General features: G+C 42.7%; 1 long non-coding RNA gene across 1 annotated transcript in view; it reads left to right on the top strand.

Annotated features, from left to right (window-relative positions):
- LOC126481613 (uncharacterized) overlaps positions 1-25,964 on the top strand; it is a 222,256-nt gene extending 196,292 nt beyond the window's left edge. The window contains exon 3 of the long non-coding RNA XR_007587598.1: positions 25,849-25,964. This is a non-coding gene — a long non-coding RNA (uncharacterized LOC126481613). The remainder of the gene's footprint in view (positions 1-25,848) is intronic.
- Positions 25,965-26,184: the final 220 nt, after the last annotated feature.

Below are 26,184 nucleotides of genomic sequence, written 5' to 3'. Positions count from 1 at the left end.
ACTTCCCACGTCTACAGATAGTTTCCAAAGACTCAAAAGGAGATGGTTACTGACATCGTTGGATCTTATTTCGTCTCTGTAAGTCCATCGTTATACAAATGACTGCGGGATCTCGGATGTTCAGTATACATTGAAGAGCCAAAGAAAAAGGTACACCTGCCTAATATCGTGTAGGTCCCACGCGAGCACGCAGAAGTGCCGTAGCACGAAGTGGCATGGACTCGACTAATGCCTGAAGTAGTGCTGGAGGGAACTGACACCATGAATCCTGCAGGGCTGTCAAAAAATGGCTCTGAGCACTATGGGACTTAACATCTATGGTCATCAGACCCCTAGAACTTAGAACTACTTAATCCTAACTAACCTAAGGACATCACACAACACCCAGTCATCACAAGGTCAGGGCTGTCCATAAATCAGTAAGAGTACGAGGGATTGAAGGTCTCTTCTGAACAGCACGTTGCAAGGCATCCCAGATATGCTGAATAATGTTCATGAACAGAGCTTCCACCAGCTTGAACAGTCCCCTCCTGACATGCAGGGTCCATGAATTCATGAGGCTGTCCCCATAACCGTAGGAGTCCACCCGCTTAATATACTCTGAAACGAGACTCTTCCAACTAGGTAACATGTTTCCAGTCACCAATGTCTGTGTTGATGGGCCCAAGTGACACGTAAAGCTTTGTGTCGTGCAGTCATCAATGGTATATGAGTGGGCCTTCGGCTACGAAAGTCCATATCGATGATGTTTCGCTGAATGCCTCGCGCGCTAACACTTGTTGATGGCCTAGCATTGAAATCTGCAGCAATTTGCGGAAGGATTGCACTTCTGTCACGTCGAACGATTCTCTTCAGTCGTCTTGGGTCCTATTCTTACAATATCTTTTTCTCGCCGCAGAGATGTTGGAGATTTGATGTCTTACCGCATTCCCGATATTCACGGTACACTCGTGAAATAGTCGTACCGGAAAATCCCCACTTCGTCGCTACCTCGGAGATTGTGTGTCCCATCGCTCGCGCACCGACCATAGCACCACGTTCAAACTCACTTAAATCTGGATAATCTGCCATTGTAGCAGCAGTAACCTATCTAACAAGTGCGCCAGACACTTGTTGTTTTATATGGGCGTCACCGACCGCAGTACCGTCTTCGGCCCGTTTACATATCCCTGTATTTGAATACGCGTGCCTTTACGAGTTTCCTTGGCGCTTCAGTGTAAAAAGTCGAATCAGAACACCTTCAGGCGTCTAAATTTCAAGGTGTTATTTTATTTGAGCAAACAGTTTCCGTGCTACATTACGCCGTCTTCAATCTACCTGAATGACATGTAGGAACAATCCCACCTCTGGTCCAATCAAATTACCGTCCAGCATTCAGTGACTGGTATCAGTAGGTTTTTGATACAGCAATCCCTTCGATGATCATTTTATTTTGCTTATTTAGTCTTTCACCCAGCTGTGATGCGGAATGGGAGACATCAGTACAACTCTAACCTCTAGCTGAAGACTGCCCACTCACACTGCCACACACGAGCGGGCCCGCACGTGCTTGCACACACACTAAATTTTAACTTTTGTCCAGGACACATGATAAAATTGTCCCAGAAATAATTTAAAAACCTTCCGAATCTTCCTGTTCCGACCAGGATTCCAGGATGTTTCCCTTGGTTGTTAGGCAACAGCTCAAACTGGAAGTCCCCTCCCATAATGCACTGCCTGGCAAAAAGAGAAAAAAGCGAAGCAGCCCGAAGACATGACTGGATGTCAGCGCAACGTCGTTCGCGTGCATACGACCGGGGGATATGTAAATAATTCGAACTGCAGTTGTCTGGTAGAATGGACCCCACAGTTAATTTGTGTTGTTCGTAATTAGTGTTGTTACCACGTCTCGTGGGGTACGTAAGGGACGTGTACAGCGCAAGATGTTGAGCAATCACTGTGAAAGACTCGGAGATGTCTGGTATTCATTTGAGACGGCCTTATCAGCACCTGCCGGCCGCGGTGGTCTCGCGGTTCTAGGCGCGCAGCCCGGAACCGCGCGACTGCTACGGTCGCAGGTTCGAATCCTGCCTCGGGCGTGGATGTGTGTGATGTCCTTAAGTTAGTTAGGTTTAAGTAGTTCTAAGTTCTAGGGGACTGATGACCACAGCTGTTAAGTCCCATAGTGCTCAGAGCCATTTGAACCATTATCAGCACCTGGCAAAATTTGAAAGGGGGCTCATTATGGGTCTCTGTTTGGTCGGCTAGTCGATTGATAAGGTATCCAGATTTGTGGAGCTTACGGATGTGATAGTGACCCGATGTTGTACTGCGTGGCAACGTGAGGGCAGGCATATGGATCGTCAAGTTCCCGGCCGACCACGTCTGACCACCACATGGCAGAATTGCTGTATTGTGCACCAAGCACATCGTATCTCCTATCTCCTTCACATTTGCCAGAGAACAAGCGATGAACTCCTGCAACATTCTGTGTCAATCCGCCCCACTGGTCTAGGACTAGCAGATGTCGGACTGGAGAATTACCGTGTCATGTGTAGGGTGCCGTTAACACAACACGAACGACTGCGTTTGCAGAGGTGCCAAGACTGAGAAGTACGGACTACTGGTGAATGGTGTCGCATTGTGTCGAGCGATGAATTGCGGTTCTGCACCACCTCCGATGACCGTCGCCAGCGGGTATGACAGCGACCCGGGAAGAGGTGATATTCTTCCAGTGTTCTGGTGACGGACAGTGGTGTTATTCCTGGCGTCATACTGTAGCGAGCCATAGGCATCGAGGGAGCTCTGACGCCACGGATATCGGGCACCTTCACGTATTACAGTACCGTAGTATCGTTTTTCAACATGTCAACGCTAGTCCACATGTGACTCGCTCCTCTATGAACAGTCTCCGTGATTATCGGGATCTCCTGCGGTCCGCAAGATCCCCAGATCTGTTCCCAACTGAACATGTGTGGGACCAGCTCTGGAGTGTTGGTTGGGCAATTTCTTCGAGAAATAAGGTGTAGGTACACCAGGACAGAACACAAAATCCGAACACAACCTGCTGTTGTATCAGCATACACTGAAGTGACAAATGTCATGAGATTCCCCAAAATATCGTGTCGGACCTGCTTTTGCCCGGCGTAGTGCAGCAGCTCGACATGACATGGACTTAACAAGTCGTTGGAAGTCCCCGCAGAAATACTGAGCCATACTGCCTCTATAGCCGTCCATAATTGCGTAAGTGTTGCCGGTGAGGGATTTATTGCACGGAGTGACCTCTCGATTACGTCCCATAAATGTTCGATGGGATACAAGTCGGGCGGTGGCCAAATCAATCGCTCGAATTGTCCAAAATGTTCTCCAAACCGGTCGTGAACAATTGTGGCCCGGTGACATGGCGCATTGCCGTGCGTAACTTTTCCATCATTGGTTGGGAATATGAAGTCCATGAATGGCTGCAAATGGTCTTCAAGCGGCCGAACATAACCATTTCCATTCAGTCATCGGCTCAGTGGGAGCTTAAGACCCAGCTCATTCCATGTAGACACAGCGCACACTATTATGTAGCTACCACCAGCTCACCGATAGATCTGTGCCTACAGATTGGAAAATTGCGCAGGTCGCACCAGTGCTTAAGAAGGGTATTAGGAGTAATCCATCGAACTACAGACCTATATCATTGACGTCGGTTTGCAGTAGGGTTTTGGAGCATATACTGTATTCAGACATTATGAATCACCTCGAAGGGAACGATCTATTGATACGTAATCGTTCTTGTGCAACGCAGCAAGCTCTTTATTCGCACGAAGTAATGGCCGCTATCGACAGGGGATCTCAAGTTGATTCCGTATTTCTAGATTTCCGGAAAGCTTTTGACACCGTTCCTCACAAGCGACTTCTAATCAAGCTGCGGGCCTATGGGATATCGTCTCAGTTGTGCGACTGGATTCGTGATTTCCTGTCAGGAAGGTCGCAGTTCCTAGTAATAGACGGCAAATCATCGAGTAAAACTGAAGTGATATCAGGTGTTCCCCAGGGAAGCGTCCTGGGGCCCCTGCTGCTCCTGATCTATATAAACGACCTGGGTGACAATCTGAGCAGTTCTCTTAGGTTGTTCGCAGATGATGCTGTAATTTACCGTCTAGTAAGGTAATCCGAAGACCAGTATCAGTTGCAAAGCGATTTAGAAAAGATTGCTGTATGGTGTGGCGGTTGACGCTAAATAACGAAAAGTGTGAGGTGATCCACATGAGTTCCAAAAGAAATATGTTGGAATTCGATTACTCGATAAATAGTACAATTCTCAAGGCTGTCAATTCAACTAAGTACCTGGGTGTTAAAATAGTTGGAAAGACCACATAGATATTATTGCGGGGAAGGCGAGCCAAAGGTTGCGTTTCATTGGCAGGACACTTAGAAGATGCAACAAGTCCACTAAAGAGACAGCTTACACTACACTCGTTCGTCCTCTGTTAGAATATTGCTTCGCGGTGTGGGATCCTTACCAGGTGGGACTGACGGAGGACATCGAAAGGGTGCAAAAAAGGGCATCTCGTTTCGTATTATCACTTAATAGGGGAGAGAGTGTGGCAGATATGACACGCGAGTTGGGATGGAAGTCATTAAAGCAAAGACGTTTTTCGTCGCGGCGAGATCTATTTACGAAATTTCAGTCACCAACTTTCTCTTCCGAATGCGAAAATATTTTGTTGATCCCAACCTACATACGTAGGAATGATCATCAAAATAAAATAAGAGAAATCAGAGCTCGAACAGAAAGGTTTAGGTGTTCGTTTTTCCCGCGCGCTGTTCGGGAGTGGAATGATAGAGAGATAGTATGATTGTGGTTCGATGAACCCTCTGCCAAGCACTTAAATGTGAATTGCAGAGTAATCATGTAGATGTAGATGTAGAGTTGACAACTAGGGTCCATGGCTTCATGGGATTCTGCGCCACACTCGAACTCTAACATCAGCTCTTAGCAACTGAAATCGGGACTCATATGACTGGGCCACGGTTTGCCAGCGTCCATCCGACATGATCACGGGCTCATGAGAGGTGCTGCAGGCGATGTCGTGCTGTTAGCAAAGGCTCTCACGCCAGTCGTCTCCTTCCATTGCCCATTAGCGCCAAATATAGCCGCACTGTCCTAATGGATACGTTCGTCGTACGTCCCACATTAATTTCTGCGGTTATTTCACGCAGTGTTGCTTTTCTGGTAGCACTGACAGTTCTACGAAAACGCCGTTGCTCTAGGTCGTTAAGTGAAGACTGCGTTGTCCGTGGTCAGAGGTTGTGCTTGAAATTTGGTGTTTTGAGCACGCTCTTGACACTGTGCATCTAGGAATACTGAATTCCCTAACGATTACCGAAATGGAATGTCCCATGCGTATAGCTCCGACTGCCATTCGGTGTTCAAAGTCCGTTAATTCCCGTCGACCAGAGATAATGATGTCGGAAAACTTTCCACACTGATCACGTGGGTACAAATGACAACTCCGCCAATGCATTGGCCTCTTATATCTTGTGTACGCGATACTGCTACCATCTGTATATGTGCTTATCGCAATTCCACGATTTATGTCACATCAGTGAACATGTGACAGCGGTTATGTGTTGTTTTCAGGGTAAATAAGTCGGACGACAGAAATCAGCTAGTAAGGGCAAGTTAGAGATTTATCTGGACTTAGTTAATGTTTCATTTCTAATTATTTCTTTCTCCATGTTTGTTAAACCATGATAAAACGAAACTTATCTTTCCGCTTGCCGTATTAAAACTGATGCAAAACATGTATTAATGAAAAATGATCTGTTGCTCTTTTTTGTCGAAATAAGGGCCGCTCCGTAAACTTTTGGAAGACATCCAAACAAAACGACACTAAAATCTGACACATGTGGATTTCATATAATTAAATGAAACGCGAAACATTTCTAGTCACTTCGTTAACATTAACGAGAAACAGCCTTCGTTAAAATCACAACAGCTGTTACATCACATTCTCTTTTTCTCGGAAGCCGAAGACTCGGTGAACCTCACGTCAGATTTGAAAAACATCAGACGCGTCAACTAGCGAGCCAAGGACTTCTCTCCTCTTCGTAGCAGTAGCAAGTACCGTCTCTAATGAACCTACTTGCGATTGCGCGCTCAACTCCGAAGGAGAAATGCGTCAGACAACACAAGAAAAGCTGTTGCAAAGATACTTCAGACTTTATACAATAAACGAAATTGAGTCATCGGGTAGCATTATCATTAATACATGTTTTGTATTTGTGGACTGTAGTCCACATTAGCACTGTACAACAGATAGAAATAAGGCAACGATTAATTCAGTACATTTATGGTGCAATGTCAACGCTTGACACTGGATTAATGAATAACGTATCTGTTTACCTCCAGTGAGTCTTCTGGTTGACTGCAGCAGTCAGGCGCCACTATGATGCAACGCAAAACTATTCTAGTGGGATGACGTCGGTCTCTGTATTTTCCTGACACTAGTCTGCAATCTATGTCGCGCGCGTCTCTCTGTAACTGGCAGACAGCGTCCCGATTGATTCTGCGCGTAAATAATGGATTCGGAAACATTCTCAAATGCCACAAAACTCTTTGTTTTCCACGCATCGCATTATCAGTGCACAGGCTTATTAAAAATCTACTTTCCCTGCACTTTACTCTTTGGACGGTTCGGTTAGTGTAACGGTTCTATCAGAGTTGTTAGACTTGACAAAGTATTTTATATGCTAAAATATGTGTACGCGACACACATAGGCGTACCTCTAAATCGTTATAGGATAAATTCATGATGATTATAGTCTAACAGAAGCCACATGGAAAAATTAAATTCTTAATTCACGACCTCAAACTTTCTTGTTAAATATTAGTTTTAAGATTAACCACTGTGATACAATGACGTATGCAATAGTTGGAGTTGGATTAAACCTAGATGTTGATTCATTAGCTGTCTAGTACCTGAATACCATAATGTTGTTACAACATTCTAAACAAAACAACGACGCATCACGAATGGATTGTCCGAAGGGAACGGAAATCGGTTGATGTGATGTAGATATTCAGACAAACAAATGATAACAATTTCGCAAAAATTGAATGATTTGTTCAAGAGAAAGAGCTCCACAAACTGAGCAAGTCAATAGCTCGTTGGTCCACCTCTGGCCCTTACGCAAGCAGTTATTCGGCTTGGCACTGACTGAAAGAGTTGTTGGATGTCCTCCTGAGCGATATCGTACCAGATTCTGTCCAATTGGCGCGTTAGATCGTCAAAACCCGAGTTGGTTGGAGGATCCTGCTCTTAATACTCCAAACGTTCTCAACCGGGAGGAGATCCGGCGACCTCGCTGACCAAGGTAATGTTTGGCAAGAATGAGGACAAACAGCAGAAACTCCCACCATGTGTGGGCGGGCATTATCTTGTTGGAATGTAAGCCAGGGATGGTTTACTGTGAAGGGCAACAAAACGAGACGCAGAATATCGTTCACGTGCCGCTGTGTTGCAAGTGTGCAGCGGATGATAGCCAGAGCGATCCTGCTATAAAAAAAAAATGGCATCCCAGACCATCACTCCTGGTTGTCGAGTCGTCTGGCGAGCGACATTCAAGTTTCAGGTTGGTACCCCCCCCCCCCCCCCTCCCCCCGCTGTCTGGGGCGTCTCCAGACACGTCTTCGGCCTTGAGTCCCGTTTACTGGAGCAGAATTGCCTTCAGTGATGAGTCCCAGTTCGAACTGAGCTCCTACGACCATCGAAGCTGAGTCTGACACCTCCGACAGCGGTGGGATACCAACCTGAATCTCGCTCCTCATACTGCCCAACAGCCATTGGTGACCGTCTGGGGTGCCATAGTAGGACCCCTTTGGTTGTCATTCGCGGCACCCTTACAGCACAGCGATGCGTCGACGATATTCTACGTCCCTTTTTCTTGCTCTTTCCCGCAAGCCTCCTGGGCTTACATTTCAGCAAGATAATGCCCGCCCGCACACTGTGAGAGTTTCTGTTGCTTGTCTTCGTGCTTTCCGAACCCTACCTTGGCCAGCAAGGTCACCGGATCTCTCCCCATTTGAGAACGTTTGCAGCATTAAGAGCAGGATCGTCCAACGAGCTCGGGATTTTGACGATCTAAATCGCCAATTGGACATAATTTGCTCGACATCCCTCTGCAGCACATCCAAAAACTCTGTGACTCAATGCCAAGCCGAATTACTGCTTGCGTAAGGACCAGAGGTGGACCATGACTCGATCAATTTGTGAAGCTCTTTCTCATCAATAAATCATTATTTGTGTACATTTACATCACATCCACCGATTCCCGTCCCGCACAGATAATTTCTTCGTGATGCGCAATTTTTATATGTGTGAGAGTGTATCTACAGCCAAGCTACCTAGTTGCTGACACAGCTGTGCTCTGGTGTTCACCTTTGTCTTATCTTTCGTGGAATGCTAAATGTTAACGTGGCTCTCACTATGTTGAAATATTTTCAAAATTAATAGATGATTATATTGATTACATACCTGTTACGTAAACATATAGATATTATAATACTTTTCGAAACCACAGTTTCATGTCCAATAAGGAACAAATAAACTCACTAAATTCACGTAACCAATATCTGCTGCTTACAAATGTTGTGATTTTAGTTTCCATCTTCGTTGCAGCTGATATGCTTCCTCTACTATTGTGCAATAATTCATGAGATCTTTTATTTCTTTGTTCCAAATTTTCTTTGCATACGGACTTCAGCCTTGTTTATTGCTGACGTTCTTTTATTGTAGCTGAATATTGGCAGTGATCAGAAAGTCAATTTGACCACTTGGAGCCGGCCGCTGTGATCGAGCGGTTCTAGCCGCTTCAGTCCGGAACCGCGCTGCTGCTACGGTCGCAGGTTCGAATCCTGCCTCGGGCATGGATGTGTGTGATGTCCTTAGGTTAGTCAGGTTTAAGTAGTTGTAAGCCTAGGGGACTGATGACCTCAGATGCTAAGTCCCATAGTGCTTAGAGCCATTTGAACCATTTGACCATTTAGATTTTTTTCGTTTATAGTAATAGACATCTAAGGAAAAGTAATTTCTCTGCTGAGAACCAAGTTAACAACACATCTGCTCTTTGTACAAAGGGTAATAATACTCTTTTAGGACACAATCACCACAAACTACAACAAAAAAGATAACCATGTAACTGATTTTAAATCTCGGAAGCTAAGACGCCATATGCATTTCAAACAGAAAGAAACAACCGATTCGAAATTTTATAGTAAATTTGACCAATATTAACGATACAAACTAATGGAAAAATGCTGATACCAACCACGATCATATCTACATACGTGACAGGAGACGACACATGAAGTGACGACGGATAAAAACGAATGTATGTATTGAGTTAAATAACTACCAAAGTGATCTATTGTAATAAAATTTCTTCATTGTTTAAATTTCGCGTGGTTTCACTAAATCATTGAAACAGACATGGCAGATTTTCTTTCCGATTTCGATCTTCAAAGCGTCGCCAACGGATCCTAACACTCTAACCTTCCTTTTTCTTACATTGTGGTTATGCTAAGTAATGAATAAAACACTTAAGTATTTCAGTTAGTCATTCTAGATTCTGACTGATAGTTAAAGTATGGCTAAAAGCTGCAGGAAATTGTATGATTCTGCAGCCCTGCGTTAGAGGTCTACTGAAAAGTGACATCACGCAAGAAGACACAGCCTTTACAGGCGTGAATCTAGGATTCGGTTGTTACTTACCTGATCTGAATGATACTGACGATTATTATGTTGTCGTTGTATCGCCTCACTTTTCTTCTTATGAATACGTACAATATTTGTTTTCACACGAGTATGCAGGGTGTCCCAGGAGCAATGGTCAATATTCAGGATTATGACAGGAACGATTATTCGAAGCAAAAAAGTCTTGTAACAATGAGATCTAAAATGCACATCTTAAGAGCTATGAGCACTTCTTCATCTCCAACACGTTGAAAGAAATCTCTTCTACTGCTAGCTTCCTGCTTTCCATACTTTTAGAGGTGGTAGTGTGGACCAAAACAAGAATAAAATGTGAAGTAAACTTGGGGTCTGTAGTGAATACCTCAAGAGCTACGAGTACTTGTTCACATACGCTGAACAAGTGGTCATAGGTTTTGTGGTGTGCATTTTAGAACCCACCTTTACTTGACAATTTTTTCTTGTTTTGATTCGTACTACCATTTCTCAAAATATGGAAAGCAAATAACATGCGGTAGAAGAGATCTGCCTCAAAGTATCGAAGATGAAGAGGTGCTCATAACTGCGAAGGTTTGCATTTTAGAGACCATGTTTACAATGCTTCGAATGATCGTTCCTGGCATATCCCTGAAATCTGACCATTCCTCCGGGGCCACAGCAGTTGAGTCCCATAGTGCTCAGAGCCATTTGAACCATCCTGGGCCACACTGTATTTATTCTGCACCGTTCAGCTAGTGGATTAATCCTCAGTCGGTACACCGAAGTAAGAAACATTACACACGTGCAAAGCATAAGAGTGTATCACGAAAGGGTGTGTATATCAGAGGTGGGTCTGGTTACTCTGAGCTGGTGTGCAGAAATAATGTTCCTCCCTTTAGTTCTGACTCCTGGGGCATAGTTACTTTTCCACTGGTGTAACTTCAAGAGCGCGATGTAATTAGTGTTTAATTACCGGAAACTTAGACTTTCCCAAGTAGTGCGCTATCATAACATCAACCGGAAAGAAGGGAACCGGACTATATTCTCACGAGCTGTTGTCCGGTCTCGCCCGACAAGTCTTCATCCTGTGCGCTCTAGGCACGTGCTTGTTCTATAGCTCAGTGTTTGGCTGTGTCTCTGCTTCACGAAAATTTGTATACAGCCCCAGTTATTGCTTTTGTTTTTCTATCCCTGGGATAAAATCGTCTTAGGCGTGTTAAAACCCCAAGACCACTATAATAGAATCACGCTGGTGTATGTCGACTATAATGTATTCCACCTAACGAATGGTTTGGGCAATGTAATAGAAATGTCCCGAAAGATTTAATGTGTGTACCAGAGATGGAAACTGGTAGATGGAGGCTGCTACCGGCAGTGAGGCCTGCCTTGAAAGCTATGCTGGTAAGAGAATTTCCCGCAAATGAAAAGGGTCTGGCTTAGAAGCTTTCCTCCATCTCCAAAACTGTTTTAATCTGTCAAGAAGTTTAACAGCACCTTCTGCTGCATTCCGAAAGATTCTTTCTGGAGCGCGATAGTAGCTTAGCAATGTCATCACATCCTCAATCTTTCATTCATTCTGTAAATTCAACCCGGTATGGATCCCAGATTGATAAGCAATACTCAAGAAGCGGTCGAACGAATGTTTTGCAAGCCACTTCTTTCCTGAATGAATTACATTTCCTTAAGTCTCTTCCCAAGAATCTCAGCCTAGAAGTTGCTTATCCTAAGACATTTTTCATATAATCATTCCAGTCAAGGTCCCCGTGGGCGGTTACTCCCAGATATTTGTAGGGTTGTTACTGTTCCCAATTGCATATCGCGAAAAGCGCAATCGAGTAGTAATAACGTTACAACTTTCCTACAGAGAACATCTCCATCCGAAAACCGCCTAACGGAGCTTCAGATGCTATCCTTTACACCATATATACCGGGTGATCAAAAAATCAGTATAAATTTGAAAACTTTATAAACCACGGAATAATGTAGATAGAGGGGTAAAAATTGACACGCATGCTTGGAATGACATGGGGCTTTATTAGAATTAAAAAAAAAAAAAGTTCATAAAATGTCCGACAGATGGCACTGGACAGCAAAACGTCAGTGACTGCGCGTGACAATCGTGTATAAAAGGAGCTGTAATGAGAGAGAGAATCAGATGCGCCAGCAGTCGCAGCATGTTGACGTTACGTGAAAAGGAGCTTTTAGTGAAGCTGCATTATCAGAATGGGGAATGTGCTAGTTCAGCGTTACGATCCTATCGCCATAGGAAGGGGATTGGAACGGGTAAAGGTCCGTTGACAAATGCAGCTGTGGCGAGAATGATTTCGAAGTTGGAAGCCACGGGTTGTTTAGAGGATAGACCCCGTAGTGGCCGACCGAGCACAAGGCGTAATGCTGCTGAGACAGTTCAGGAAGAAATGGAGACTGTGGCTGGTTCGTTCTATGTACGGGGAACTCAGCGCTCGTGCAGTCGCACGTCGCACCGGCATTCCATACACTACTGTTTGGTTGGCACTTAGGCGTAGCCACCGATGCTATCCGTACAAAATCCATCAGCATCATGAACTGTTACCTGGCGATTAAATGAAGCGGAGGGCATTTGCGGTGTGGGCGTTTCAAAAGATGGCGGAAGATGACGATTGGTTGAGTAACGTGTTGTGGACCGACGAAGCTCATTTCACGCTCCGAGGGCTGTCAACGCCCACAACTGCAGAATTTGGGCTACCGAAAACCCTAGAACTGTCGTGGAAACTCCTTTGCACGACGAGAAAGTCACGGTATGGGTTGGATTTACCACATCTACCGTTATCGGGCCTTTTTTCTTCGAGGAAATGCGTGATTCTGATTTTGTAACTGCTACCGTGACGGGTGAGAGGTACGCCGATATGTTACAGAATCGCATCATCCCCAGCCTGGCTGATAAACACCTGCTGGAACGTACGATGTTTATGCAGGATGGCGCTCCACCCCATATTGCTAGAGGCGTGAAAGACCTCTTGAGCGCGTCGTTTGGTGATGATCGTGTGCTCAGCCGCCACTTTCGTCATGCTTGGCCTCCCAGGTCCCCAGACCTCAGTCTGTGCGATTATTGGCTTTGGGGTTACCTGAAGTCGCAAGTGTATCGTGATCGACCGACATCTCTAGGGATGCTGAAAGACAACATCCGACGCCAATGCCTCACCATAACTCCGGACATGCTTTACAGTGCTGTTCACAACATTATTCCTCGACTACAGCTATTGTTGAGGAATGTTGGTGGACATATTGAGCATTTCCTGTAAAGAAAATCATCTTTGCTTTGTCTTACTTTGTTATGCTAATTATTGCTATTCTGATCAGATGAAGCGCCATCTGTCGGACATTTTTTGAACTTTTGTATTTTTTTGGTTCTAATAAAACCCCATGTCTTTCGAAGCATGTGTGTCAATTTGCACCTCTCTATCTACATTATTCCGTGATTTATTCAGTTTTCAAATTTATACTGACTTTTTGATCACCCGGTACATACTGTACGTCTGTTAGGGATTATAGCGTTGCTAGCTCTCCACGTACTGCTGGAAAAGAGGATCATTGTAGACGTAATCTTCCAAAATATACTGTGATTTTACCAGTCTAGGCGAATGTTTTACAATGCTTCTAGTGGCCAATGTTATTGTGTGTGCACATCTTTGGTGTGGGAACTCACAGATCACAGATGATGATTCTGAATCGTATAGCAGGTCAAGTGTTGGAGTACTCGAACTCTGAACTGGCAGGAAATCTGTTGCACTATGGCTCATCTCTCCGCTGTTACAGTTCCAGACGAAAATAGCACTCCTTGAAAGAAGACAGTGTGGCGCTGATGGCTGCGTTTCTGCCCAAAACAAAGAAACTCAAGTTGGACACTGAAAATATCCAGTGTATGCACAACTTTGGAAACGTATTTTGTTATGCGGATGGCTTTGACGATCTGATCCTTATTAAAATTTTTGTATTTCTTGTTTTAACTATTCTTTATGAGGCTATCATTCAGATCAGCTGTACAACACCCGAGGACATCACGCTCACGCACCATGTCGAGATAATCCACTTGACGCCGGCCGAGGTGGCCGAGCGGTTCTAGGCGCTACAGTCTGGAACCGCGTGACCGTTACGGTCGCAGGTTCGAATCCTGCCTCAGACATGGATGTGCGTGATGTCCTTAGGTTAGTTAGATTTAAGTATTGCTAAGTTCTAGGGGACTGTTGACCTCAGAAGTTAAGTCCCATAGTGCTCAGAGCCATTTGAACCATTTGAACCAATCCACTTGACGGTGTGACATATTTGATGTTCTACAACACACTTATATGGCACTGCTACATCCTAACTGCATCCAACTAAATTACAGTGATCACTTGAGAGGAGAGGTGGAAGATATGTACAGTACACGGCTGGGCAGGCAGTGCTGTAGTCCTTTCTCGAGACGTTCTATGAAGCAGTCGTCTCGGCTAAGTCCCAGTAGAAAGGATTTAAAAAGGCTACAATCAATTCCTGGTTCTCATATTCCTCCAGTCGAGATAGTATTTTATCTGTAGTGATGTAGCCTAGCAAAAACTATTAGTATTAGTGAATTCTGGGGGTATTTTGAAAAGGGTACGAGGTATTATGTACCCTAAACTATTCAAAACCCCTTGTAGTGCTCCATCTCTTACACGCTTAGTATAAAAAAAAGGAAGTCTGTGTTCCGTTTACGCACACACACACACACACACACACACACACACACACATACACACACACACACACTGATACAGACTGCATGGCAAATAATGTGGCTTGTTCTCCAGTAGTATATTAAAATCTATCGGTTCAAAACGTCAGATATTATGAAACGAGAGTGTAGAAACACTACTCCTATTGTCACACTTACAACAAATGCAAATTGTTCGAACAAGAAAATTATACAAAAACCTGAAAGAAAAATACCAGTATACAGACTCACGACACTTTTTATCACGGAAGCGGTTTACCATGTGTTAGGGGTATACGTGCAGATATTTTTATTGGTGTCTGAGGACAGTGTACTGAACAACATTACATCAGTATTTACTTCATTTGTAGACTAATTATTATAGCTATTAGGAGTAGTATGTTTTTAGGTCGGTTAGTACCTTCAAGTACACGTGGCAAGTCCGCAGCTCGTGGTCGTGTGGTAGCGTTCTCGCTTCCCGCGCCCGGGTTCCCGGGTTCGATTCCCGTCGGGGTCAGGGATTTTCTCTCTCTCGTGATGACTGGGTGTTGTGTGATGTCCTTAGGTTAGGTAGGTTTTAGTAGTTCTAAGTTCTAGGGGACTGATGACCATAGATGTTAAGTCCCATAGTGTTCAGAGCCATTTTTGAACATGTGGCAAGATCAAGCAATTAACGCTTACTTTTCCCTCAAGTGTTGAAGTGCGGACACGTGAATGCGAAACTTTTAGTGTATACTGAAAGTCGTAGTCCAGTTAGTGGTGCACTTACGTCTGTGCAGAAGACATCAGATAATAACGAGACGTGTCTGCAGGAAGACCGTTAGACGCAAAGAAAAAACAATTAACACACTGAAGTGGATACACATTAAGGTACCAATGATCGCAATATCTGGATATATACTGCTAACACCCTATATGATTGTAATTAACAGTTGCTTCCGTCGGAAAAAAATTGAGGTAGGTTGAGTGGCTTTGAATGAACAAAAAGGAGAAGCATTTTAAACACTTGAGGGTAAACAGAAATTATATTCTGTCTCCCCCAGCAACAATGCCCACCGCTATATTGTCTTTCTTTAAGGTTAACAGAATCATCACGAAACGATACACAAAGATAAAGAGTGACAGAGCTTGCTAAAGAGGCTCAGAAAGCCAATGAAATTTTTATATTCATTGTATACGGGGGAAAAGAATCACCATTCAGCTACTAAATGTGTTCAGTCTGCACGACGGTTCTAGTTCCATTTTCAATACAAACAATTCATTTAATTCACTTCCGGCTGTTCAGGTAGTGACTAACATTACGTGAGAGCATTGTGCCATCGCCAATCATCAAAAAGAATACAAGTGCCTTTGATAAAGGGCACACGATAACTTATTAACGACAGAATATCTTTAGAACTGTAATGTCCTGGACTTATGGTTCAAGAACATCATTTAAATTGTACAAGACCACTTGCATTCGTGACGATTAACATGATATTTGAATGTCATCTGTCGTCTGTATATGCTCTATCCTTAAAAAAAAAAATCTGACAGGTAGTTGTAGAGTGAAATTACATTGCGTACGAGGATTTTCTGCTACTTTTTGCGACTGTTAGAATGGCGCACCGCCCGGTAGTTTATTCCAGAGAAGACCAACATAAGCTTCCGGGCGGCGGAACTTTCACATGATCGAAATAGCAGCCCGAAAATTCCCATATTCCGCATAAGTCTTCACCATAATTATTCGGTAGACCTAAATAATAATTATGACATTGAATTTGCCACACTCAGATCCGCTTATATGGAGCAAAACTTAGTCTAATTTTAAAAAATATATTGATCATTGTACTGTTTTTGAAGAATATGTTGTTCAAATGATTTTCAGTAGTGTAAGCAGATAGGGTTCTGGAATCAAACAACCCTTGTCCGAACTATTTTCTTGTCTTGTGAACACTTGTACACAGCTTGCTCCTCCAGACATTCCTCCCGCACTTGGTTACGCTAAGCAGACTCTCAAATGATATAAACGAACTTTTTAAAGTTACTAGAGAATAAGACAGACGATTTGCCCTGGTAGATAAACACTTGTTATCTTTCAAAATTTCTGGCAATATTTTCATTGGGAAAGACAAATAAGATAGCGGCGATACTCCAGCAAAAAATTAACATTGAGTCCAGTTTGAGCAATTTATGGGACGGTCAGAGTGGCCCATTAAAGTAATTGCCTGATCGCATTAATAAAAATACAGGAAAGATGGCTCATGCATAAAACGTAAACATATGAAAGAGATGAGGTTACGTATAAGGTTAAGGACTGTTCTACCTAAGTCTATAAATCGGGAAAGACCTCACGTAGAGGCTGGAAACTAATGTAGACAGCGTATAGCTATTTCTGACAAGAATTGTGAGAATACTAGAACCAGCAAACTGGATTATCGGTCAGCTTCTTGAAAGGCGGTACAGAACTCGCCGTTATGCTAATATGAGCGGTGTTAACAAGAGGCAGTGAACGTGCGGAGGTTACCTTAGTGTGCCGAGGTCGGTGGCCGTAGAGGTATCTATACGAACATAAATTCTTAACAACACCGGTCCGTTCAGAATGAAAGAGGCGACGTTCTTCCACAGCCAGATAATTATACAACGATTGCTTTTGCTACAGCTATGATTGAAAAACATACATATGTACCTCTGCTTGACCTCTTACAGCACTCCATGAGAATGTATTTGGAAGTACTATAAACAGATTGATGGCAACAACAGGTCACTTCGTTCTATGACGGCCAACTTCTATGCACATAATTAAGAAAAAACTTATTTTCCAGCTTCAAAGAAAACACCAGCTGCAGCGTGTTGATTCCGTAGTTTCGTTATATCGTCAACATATTTGTAATACACATAGGTTCGAACTGACATTAACAACCTGGAAATGGCGTTTCCGAATAACGGCTACACGAGCATGATACTCTATTTGGTACAGAACAGCTCCTGCGGCTGACACTTTGTTGTAACAATTCGGTTGTTGTCCTTGTAACAACTGCTGCCCACTAACGGAAGAACTTTTTCACGATATTATCATATAAAACTATATGCTGAGAAAACTATATGCTGAGAAAATAAGCTAGAGCTAAGGCAATAATAAGCTTGTGGAGTTTATACTGTACTGTAGTAGCATGCGGGGTGATTCAAAAAACGTTTACAAACTGACATGGCATATCGGGTGTACAACAAGGATCAGTAATCAGAGGAACCGGGGGTCGCAAAGGCCATCTGGAGCTACTAGATGGCGTTGCTGTTATTTATTCAATTGCTACAAATGGACGCTCGCTACAGGACCATCGAGACACTCCTGACATGGACACTACATTGAACAACGCACCCTCTCAAAGATATCTGGTGTATCTCTAGCACATCCTGCTGCCGCAACAATCCTGCCAGCTAGGTCCTCCGGTGATGTAACAGGTATTTCATACGCAGTGCTTTCAGATACCCCAACAATAAAAAAACGATTGGGGACAGATCGGTTGTTCGTGGTGCCCATGCAACTGGCCCACTGCAACCAATCCAGCAGCCGGAAAAGGTTGCCTGTGGATGTGCTCTCACTTTAATGAAATTTCCACTCTACAGCGGAGTGTGCGCTGATATGAAACTTCCTGGCAGATTAAAACTTTGTGCCGGGCCGAGACTCGAACTCGGGACCTTTGCCTTTCGCGGGCAAGTGTTTGGTAGAGCACTTGCCCGCGAAAGGCAAAGGTCCCGAGTTCGAGTCTCGGTCCGGCACGAAGTTTTAATCTGCCAGGAAGTTTCATGCTCTCACTTGTCTGCTGAAATGCATGGGGTCTCCGTCATGCTGAACTCGAATGCGGCGACGAATAGGCATGGGAACATCACTGGGCATGTCCAGCAGAACATATCGCAGTGATACGAGATAAGTGCGACCATCAAGTCAGTCCAGAAAATGTACAGCTCAATTAAACAGTCTCTGACTGTGCCAGCCGGCATGTGGCCGTAGCGCCCTATAGTGGTGTTTCCGGCCCCAGGGTCCCTACTTCCTTACTGAGCCTTGTATACCCCATGTATCATGGCAGATTGTAAACGTTTTTTTTTTTTTTTTTTTTCTTTTCACCCTGTATATCACCATTCCTGTGAACTACTAACTAATCGACATTTCTATAAAGTGTTTCCTCTTTCAAAATCTATACTCGGGTAATACGTGGCAAAATTACACGTCAAAAACGGTGTAAAACAACGCAGTGCGTAATATTACGACACGAGTTAACATTGTAAATTTATTCATTGATAGAAGTTGGAAATGTTGTGAATGTTACAAGTGAATGTTATAAATCGATTAGAGGCTTAAAGGCGCAAGAAGGAAAGATGGCCTAAAGACGGAGGAAAGAGAAGAAGCTATAAGTGATAGGTATGAGGCGTCATGTCACGGGCTGCGCGGCCCCTTCCGCTGGAGGTTCGAGTCTCTTCCCTCGGACATGGGTGTGTGTGTTGTTTTTAGCATAACTTAGTTTAAGTTAGTTTAAGACAAGGGACCGATGACCTCAGCAGTTTGATCCCTTAGGAATTCACATACATTTGAACTTTTTTTTCACTTAGAAGCTTAAATTGTTTACACCGCCAAGGGACCGTAGACCTCAATATTTGACGTAAAATTCAACTGGATACATAGAAAGGGCTCTTAACCAGACGTACAGGGAGATGGACAATGTGAGGAGTGCTGGTGTAAACCGTGCTCTTCTTATGAAGAGCTCCGAGCGAAAAATTTTGCTGTGGTCTTGTTTTTTTATTCTGTATTGTTCACAGGCCTTAAAGTAGAGTTTATTAAATCAAATTGTGTTAGCAACAGCTGTCAAATGCTCAGTAACAAGGTACATTATACAAATGTACATTAGATATCACACAAATAAGACTAAATAAATGACACACATGTTTAACTAATTTTCAAAATAATGCGGAAATTTACCAGACTACAAAAACACTCTTACTCCATGGTCGAGTAAGACTGCACATCTGCTTACGATTTTCGCTAAGTGAGCACAACAGTTTAAATTTTACAGACTCCATTATTTAAAAGTCAAAAGTTAGACGAAATTTCATGAAAAATGTTTTTGAAATTCGTAAAAATTCTTTCAGTACATCGCTAATTACACCTCAGGTGCGTAATCTTGCCCCCTATACTCCTCAGCGAGAACTGGGCAGAGGAACGGCATATGTTTTCGATTGATCGCAAATAAGGGAAAACTTTCAGGGAGGCTTTTTCAGTTCACTTCCATAAGTCTCATACATCTACATCTACAACCATACCCTGTAACCTACTGTGAAATGAGTAGATCAATTCAGTACGTTCTGGTTTACCTTTTTATAAGAAAATTCGCTCACTCACTTTCTTATAAAAATTTACGAAGAACATACTGAATGGATATACTTCATCCATTATTTCAGCTGTGGCTCACTATATTCTTATAAAAATTCAATTTTTTCTGAAACTGTTAATGTAAGAAAAAAATTTTTTTCTCAAAAAAGCGAATGTAAGAATAAAATTCGAATTTAAGAAAATAAAGGAAGCAAACCCTCTTATTATGTGCAGTTCTTATTTACCTAAAATTTTCGTAATTATTTCTTCTTTAGCACTCAAGAGATTGATACGAAATGTTGATTTTTCATTTTTTTTTTTTTTTTGAGCCAAGATTTCACTACAGTTTTAACACATTTGAATGTACCTTTAATTTTCTGGTACCTTGTAACGCGTTCTTTACATATATTATGATACGAACTTTTTTGATACCATCTTTATGGAACTGTGAAATTTTTTATCTATTCAGTGACTACATTACTTTAGCTGAAAGTTGTTGCCCATTTAAAGATTATAAATTGCAGTAGGAAAAACGTAAATTTCCAAAAAGAATCATGGCGTGAACTCTAATTTGTATTTCACATGAAATACTCAACGAATTCACAAACTAAGTTCCAAATTGTGAAATTCATTATTATCATTATTTTTAAGTTTCTTCATTCCTTTATATTTCAATTTAATATTCTGTTCTTGAAAATACTAAAGATCGCAATTACTAATTATTTTTAAAGATATATAAGGTAAAATAATTTTAAGTTCATTTTTGAGTTCCAAACATAATTTTTCTCCATATCTGGTATGTAAATATTCACAACCAGTAAAACTATATAAAGCATTTACTTGTAACTTACTAATCTTTTTAACCAAATTAATATTGTTGAACTTCTTCAGTAGAGCTTCCTTTTACATAGAAAAATTTTTATTAGAATTTTAAATGTTGTTTATGAAGAAGATAACAATAATGAGAAATGTTCATATGTTAATGTTTATATTTTATTTTCCAAAATATATCTTTTATCATCATGAGGCCTCTGTGCTTTCTTGTTTATCTTAGTGGGCAGGTTTCATGTTTTTCACTTCATAGCATATTAATTGCTCTGTACTGCTCCTTATTGTTGAACAAATAATGTTCATATTCTTCTAAGGTTATTTCGTTTTTAACAACACATTTGTTCACTCCTTTTGATTTTTCCTCCTCCTTGTTACCAACTTTATAACCATACGTTTTTGCTATAAAACAACAGATATCTATATGTTGATAACACAACTCAATATTTTCTCCATTTTTTGGTTTCATAATTCTATAGTGAAAATCATACATCAGTTCTTTAGATAAATCAAGTATACTCATGCCCATGTAAATGGGTTTATTAAATTTGATTTTTGCCTTATTCATAAGGATAGCAACAGAATTTTCATTAAATATTGTTATCCCTTTAAAGCTTGGCTTTGACACAAGTTTATCATACTTTTCTTTATCTGCTGCTAATTTTATATGCACTCTGTCTCATATGTTTTCGATCGTTTTTTCAAATACTGAATTATTCATCAATTTATAGAAATCTTTTTCAAAATCGTTCTTGGGTAGTCGTCTTTTCTGTTTTAAATCTATGTACTTTTTCAACCAGTCACAATGGTAAAATTTTTAAGATTATTTATTTTTGTTATCTTTTTTCTTAGATGCAACTATTGTTTTAGATTTCCGTAATCAACAATATAATTGTTTTTATCAGCCAGAGTACTCAACAATTTGCTTGTTTAGTGTTAGGTACAAACTTATTCCCTGTTGCAAGTGCTAAATCTTTATGCAGATCATGCCATTTTTTGGCTATTTGAGATCTACTTCAAACATATACATATGTGCAGATTTATCATAAATTTCACTTCTTTTTGTGCAATCAAAAGAATCTGAATCATCCCACTGAAATCCACCATATGGAAAATATTGACTCATAGCATAACCATACAGACTGTTTGCATCTAAATATGGTAAATAATTTGATATCTTTTTGACATCATAGTCTTTCATGTATTTATTATTTGCTTTTACATATCTTTTACAACACTGTGATGTACCACCTCTTATTCCTCTTTCAGCCATGAGAATCACATCATAATTATGTAATACCTCTAGTGGTTGTCTAGTGATTTTCAACATCACATTCCAAGATAACCCCGGTGCACTAATATACCAAGATGGGTCTAAATCATAAGGTATTATTTAAGCTTTCATAAAATTTTCAAACACATCAGCCAATAACAATACACCAGTTATAAGATACAGATCATGATATTCACCAAGGTTTTTGGTATTAAATTTTTCCTAAACTAAGTTCATCACTTATTTCACAGTCATTCAGTTTATTATACAATTCTTCTTTTTCTTGTAGCTCTTTCTGTCAAAACTACTTCCAAGAATCCATGTTGTCATATGGATAGACACCTTTTCTGATCACTGCACTGAATAAGAAAAAATTCCTAATATTTGTCATTTAATATTTTTTCAAATTTGATGAAAGTCTATCAAGTGAAGAAGCCATCAGCCATATCGCTACATTCTTCACCTAATACTCATTCTGAAACTTTGTAAGTAGGCCTCCTAAGCCTAATTGATACCTATCTCCAAGAGTTTACCAGTTCAGATTTAAGAGCATGTCTGTCGCGCTCTCATGTTTATCAGAGAAACTTGTGAACATTCCTGCCGCCCTTGTATGCGTTAGATGTCCCCTGTCGGTCCTATTTGGTATGGGTCCTACATTATGTTCTATGATGGGACGCAGATTTGGCCGGCCGGTGGGGCCGAGCGGTTCTAGGCGCTACAGTCTGGAACCGCGCGACCGCTACGGTCGCAGGTTCGAATCCTGCCTCGGGCATGGATGTGTGTGATGTCCTTAGGTTAGTTAGGTTTAAGTAGTTCTAAGTTATAGGGGACTGATGACCTCAGATGTTAAGTCCCATATTGCGCAGAGCCATTTGAACCAATTTTTGGACGCACAACTTGGACAAAAATATGGAAACACGACGATAAATGCATACTTGAACATAAATGCACGTGGTAGTCAAGCCTGCAGGTTGCGCCGTTATATTTGACCACGAAGGGCATCTGTGCAATGTCCTCATACGTTTTGAGTGGTCAGAACCGTGTTCTGTGCAGTTGTGAGTGCATTAAGTCGGCGCTAAGTGAAATCGAGTGTGGGAAAATTGTTGGTGGTCGTATGGTGAGTGCTCCCATAGCAAAGATTGCCGAGATGTTTCGTGCTTCAGGAGGCACCATATCGCAGATTTATAATGCATACAGAAAAAGCGGAAAAACATCGTTCACTAAGTCAGAATGCCGACATAAGGGTGTGTTGTGCGCTCGTGACAGACGGTCATTGGAAAGAATTTTGACGAAACATAAAAGGCCGACAACTGCAAATGTCAATGCAGAACCAAGTGTCGCACTCATGAACCACGTCAGCAGCGAAACAATATGAAGGGAGCTCCATAAGCAGGGAACTACAGTGTGAGCTGGCATTCCAAAACGATTTATCGGTGATGGAAATGGTCATAGCCGGAAAATGTGGAGTTAAAGCCATAAAATCTGGCGCATGGAGCAACAGAGGAAGATCATTTGGTCGGATGAGTCTTGTTGCACACTCTTTCCAAATTTTTTTGTGAATCCTTAAGAGACCAAACTGCTGCGGTCATTGGTCCCTAGACTTTACTTAAACTAACTTATACTAAGAACAACACAAACACACCCATGCCTGAGGGAGGACTCGAACCTCCGGCGGGAGGGGCCGCGCAGGCGCCTCAATCCGTGCGACCACTCCGCGGGGCCTTTCCAACTTCTGGCGAAGTTTACGTCCAAAGGGTAAAACATGTTGGTGATTATTTGGGCAGCCATATCGTAGGGTGTCATGAGCCGCGTGAACACTGTGCATAGCTACGTTACTAGTAAGTTTCTGTGTCCATTTTGGCTGATTAATGTTGCCCAATGGTAATGCTCTGTTCCAAGACGACAGGCCCCTGTTCACGCAGCTCACATCGTCCAGAACAGGTTTTTGAGCACGAGCATGAATTGTCGCATCTTCCCCTGGCCACCAGCCACCATCTCAAAATTACTGAGTCTTCGCGGTCTACTTTGGAGAGAAGGGAGCGTGATCGCTGTGCACCTCCATCATCGCCATAAAATTCCCTTGAGAACCACACAGGACCTGTATTTACGAATTCCGGGACGACTGGAAACTGATTTGAATGCCAACGACTTCCCTAAACCGTATTGAGCATCGTAATGTTTTTTTGGCGTTTCCATATCTGCGACCACCTCCTTCATTCGTAAACTGTTTCCTTTGTAAACTGAATTTTCGCATTACTCTGCCATTGAACCGAAATTTATCATCTGCGTTACTTACGACTGAATATATGTGATCTTTCCATTTCATGTCCCTACTAAATGTTATTTGTACAAGTCGAATGATTCCATTTATGAGACATGAACGTTGTAATCACAGAATAATACAATTCTGCTTTTTGTAATTTGCACCATTTTACATTTCGAACGTTTAAAACGATTTACAAAATTTGCAGCACCTTGAAATCTTTGCAAGATTTGGATAGTTATTTGTGCAGCTTTTTTCTGATAGTACTTCATCACAAATACCTGCATCGTCTGCGTAAAGTCTGAGGCTACTATTAATATCGTCCGTCAGGTCATTAATATAGGATATCAACAACAAGGGTCGGAACTGACGTACCTGGACACGGATGAAGGTACTTTTACTTCCTTAACTGCTGCGTCCACCCTACGATGAAATCTTCAGTCCAGTCACAAATTTTATTTGTTTACGCACGTAGTCGTATTTCTGCGTTCTCGTGAGCCATATAGAGATGCGTTTGAATTGATTTACGTAAAAATGAATTAATGTTTTAGTAGCATAACGTAACAAAAACATTGAGAAAGATAATACAACCTCTGGTATCAGGTTAAATATAACTACTTTCGGGGATCAGCACGACTGAATACAAGCCGAAGGGACCAGGATTCGATTTCCGGCCGGGTCGGAGATCTTCTCATCATTCCACAATCAGCAACACACATCTCGTCTAAATGGCCTCACATGCAAAGACTTGCATCCGGCAGCACGCCGCCACATGACAGATAGGATGTTCACTGATAGGTGTCCAGATACTTTTGATCAGATAGTGTACCTGATGCTAAAACGATGTATCAACTAATACTGTAACCAAATTATTATTCTTATATTAGAAAATTTATCTATGTTATTATTAGTATTATTTTACCCTAGGCAACTATTGTACGTTAAAAGTGGGAGTGACAGAAAATTATACAGGGTGAGCCAAAAAGGAGTTTACAACGTTGGAATGATATAGAAATTTGTTGAGGTAACTTTCAGAATAGGTAGATGTGTCATTTTGTAGAAAACAACCTCAAGTTTCACATAAAAATGTCAAGTGTCATTTTGGTTCGATGTGACCACCATTTGTGATACGACAAACATCCCATCTGTAATCAGATTCTCCCCACACTCATTGCACAAGCTCGGCAACGTCAACGTAGATTCGATTTTTCAGGTCGGCTAAATTCTTTGGTAGGGGAGGAACACACACACATGGTTCAAATGGTTCTAAGCAGTATGGGACTTAACATCTGAGGTCATCAGTCCCCTAGACTTAGAACTACTTAATCCTAACTAACCTAAAGACATCACACACATCTATGTCCGAGGGGAAGATTCGAACCTGCGACGTAGCAGCAGCTCTGTTCCGGACTCAAGCGCCTAGAACCGCTCAGCCACAACGGCTGGCCACACACACGGTCTTTATTGAAACACTGGAGAAAGAAATCCAGAGGTGTCAAGTTTGAAGAGTGACGCGGCCATGCGACTGGCCCTTCACAACCAATCCACCGACGAGGGAAGCGATTATCCAGGACACCTCGCACTTCCGTGAGGAAATGAGGTAGTGCACCGTCTTGCCAGTAGTAAAGCATCCCATATCGGTCATCTTCATCGATCTGTATCGGTGCCGAGGAAGAAGTCTGCCGACGCTAGCCGCTAGAGTGCTACACCGGCTTTCCTCGCGTGTTCCAGATCGCTGTGGCGTGCAGGATGAGGTGGCGGTCGGCGAGGCCGCGCTGAGCCCGCATGTCGACGCTGCCGCGCGCGCATGCGCCCGGCGGCGGCGTCGGAGGCGGCAGGACCCGCGGTGCCGGCGGCGGCAGAAGCCGCGAGCGGCCCAGCAGCCTGTACGACAACCTGCCGGCGCCGCCCCCGCCGCCGCTGCCGGCCGCCGACGCCTCCTCCGACGGCGACTCGTCGAGCGCCGCGGCGCCGCTGCCCCCCCTGCCGCCGCCCCCGCCGCCTCCGCCGCTGGCCTCGTCGACGCCCGCCGGCCGCGCGTCGCGCTCGCTGCTGGCGGCGGCGCCT

Source organism: Schistocerca serialis, chromosome 5 (assembly GCF_023864345.2).
Source record: "Schistocerca serialis cubense isolate TAMUIC-IGC-003099 chromosome 5, iqSchSeri2.2, whole genome shotgun sequence".
Lineage (NCBI taxonomy): Eukaryota > Metazoa > Arthropoda > Insecta > Orthoptera > Acrididae > Schistocerca > Schistocerca serialis.
This window is presented reverse-complemented; position numbering and strand designations above follow the sequence as displayed.